Source organism: Alligator sinensis, unplaced genomic scaffold (assembly GCF_000455745.1).
Source record: "Alligator sinensis unplaced genomic scaffold, ASM45574v1 scaffold144_2, whole genome shotgun sequence".
NCBI classification, from domain to species: Eukaryota; Metazoa; Chordata; order Crocodylia; family Alligatoridae; genus Alligator; species Alligator sinensis.
Window position 1 is genome coordinate 1,420,000 of NW_005841872.1, and position 2,735 is coordinate 1,422,734.

Here is a 2,735-nt window from a genome sequence, read left to right on the forward strand (position 1 = left end):
AGCTGCTGTGTTTGGCCCAGTGGGCTACTGGCAGGCCACCAGAAATGGGGGGGTAGGGCGGGGGGGGGTGCCCTGCCATACAATCCGGGGCCCTTAGGCCCCAATGGACATGGCGATGACAGTTGGAAGACAGGCGACAGCTGATACAGCCCTGGTCATCCTCTAGCCACTTTACCCATTGCAGCCCCAGCTCCTCGGCCAGGTATGGCCCAGGGCAGGAGGTGACTTTGACACCCCTAATTTAAGGTACGAGTTGAGGCAGGTAGCGTAGGTTTATAGCACCCTTGGTTTCAATGGAGCTATCAACTTCCATCAACTGAAGATATGTCCTAAGCTTCCTTTTCTCCCCGCTAAAAAAAAAGTCCCCATGTATGCCCTCCTGCAAGAGGTGCAACGCGGTGTCACCTATTTTCTGTTAACTTGTTCCGATCTGTGCAAAGTGGAGCAACAATAGAAATAGCATTTTTCTCATTTTTTCAAGGGAGAAGCATCCCTTGCCACTTACTGTAATCTGTGCTCTTCCAACCCCCAGGATGAAAGAAAAAAGATAAAAATTCTCAGAAATTGAGGAAATTAGCTTAAAAAAAAAATCACCTAGAAATTAAAATGGTGCTAGAAATCCTAAATGTACAATATCATTCTTGCAAATAATTGAGTTTTTGCTATACAGTAGAAGCTTTATCCTAGTATAGTCAATAAATTTCAGTCTCCTTATGGCCAGAAGCAGCACCAAGCACTGACACCATACTGGCAGGTTCAAATAAAAAAGGTGGCACTCCAGACTGAAGGGCTGCAGTTGTCCATATTGCACTGTGACACGTCTTTACAGGAAATGTCCATTTTCCTATTGTTTTGACTGATTCAAGTTCATTCTCTGCAGAACTGAGAACTGCAAAGTTTTTAGCCTCAACTGAAGTTCTGTAAGACTCTGGAATGTACAGTTTCATTGGTGAAAACTTTTCTTTGAAGTCCCTGGCTGCACAATAATCCAGGTTCTGTACGTTAAGCTATGGGAGAGAAAAAAACCAGCAGATTAAAACATTTTTCTTCAATAAAGCTTCAACATTCTCAAAATAAAAAGGTGTGTTAACAACAGGGTCTTTTAAGATTTGACATCTCTGGCCTGTCATGCAGAAGCTCGGTATTGTAACTAACAACAGATTGCCCAGTCAAGATATAGAATCTCCTTAAGAAGCCTTTTAAAGGGAGGAAATCAAGCCCTGATCAAATATTGTGAAAGTGCTTACAGTACTATAGGGACTGTATGAATGGAGGGAGACAAGAATGAAGAAACTTGCATACAAAGATTTTAGCAGTGTGATCAGCTCCTTTAATAAGAAATGTGTTCATATGCTGTATCTTTTCCCTAGCTTAACTCATTCATATTTTATTTTGCACAGGTTTTGCAGTCATTACCAAGTATCTTATAAGGCACCTTATACAGATTACATTCCCCCTCCCCTACACACACACCTTTGAAACAGAAGCTATAGGGCTGGAAAGATTATGCATTAGCTTTGAAAAAAGAAGTGTGTTGACACACTGTATACAGTGTTTAAATTCTCAACAATCCCACATGGATCACACAAAGTACATTTGTGCTGAGGAGGAGACAGTATTTTGACCAACATCTGCTACAGCTATCAGGGAATGAGAAGTTCTCAGTGGACCTAGAATATGTATGTTTAATAAAATTCCTGTGAGATTTGCTGCTGGATCCTGTTCCTGGATGCTGTTCCCCACTTGCCTAGCTGTGGCCCAATCCCTTCTGTCTGGCTGAGTTGCATCCTACCTGCAGGGGTCCCGGGCCAGTCTCCATAGAGTTCCCACCTACCTGCTCTATCTGGTGATGGGTGTGGGGTGGGCAGGCCCAAGACCAGCTAAGATCAATTGACATCTTCCCCCCCACCCCTGGGTGGTGTAAACAGCCATGATTGGGGCACATCTACTTCAAGCAAGATGCCATGCCATTTTTCCCAAGCAAGGGCCACATGGACAATCTGGAAAAAGCCAAGAAGTATCACATTCTTTGGAAAAGGAGAGCCAGAGAAGCACAGTCACTCCACCTAGTTTTAAAAACTGGTATGGTTCACTGAGACTGCAAATCTACACATGTAAAGGAAAAGCTCTGTGCAAAGGGAGAAAAAGAACCAATACAATACATTTCCTGTTGCGACAGCCCCTTGGTATTAAAGAGGAGGGAAGCTACTGGTCACATTCCAATTCATATTACAGGTATTGTTTTTGGCCTTACACATTTGTAGTATTTTTAAACAAGACCAGCAGCAGATTCTAAATGAATGGCTCCAGTTTCTTCATACCTTTAAAGATTTCCAAGGCAAATGAGAGCTGCATATTTGAAGTTCTGTTTAAGCATTAGCCAATTCAATGTTACCAACTGGTTCAGTGTCAGTTGGTTTGTCCAGAAACAGTAAAACCTGTAATTCTTTGGACAGTTAAACTACTACTCACTGGGACCAGTCCATCCTCCTTTAATAAAGGGACTTTTACAACCAAGAAAGGAAATACTGTAGTGCAAGTCGGAACGCAAAACCCTCCTATCAGACTGACCATTCCCACAAGAAGTATACCGTGCCAGAACAAGTGTTTATATACTTTTGCTAGCAGATCCAAGCATTTGGTGGAAAGCTTGGGTGATAAAAGTAGCAAGCTTTTGCAAGCTCTTATTTAGATGGCAGTACCTAATAATATAGTCCAAAACAGTTGTTCAGCAG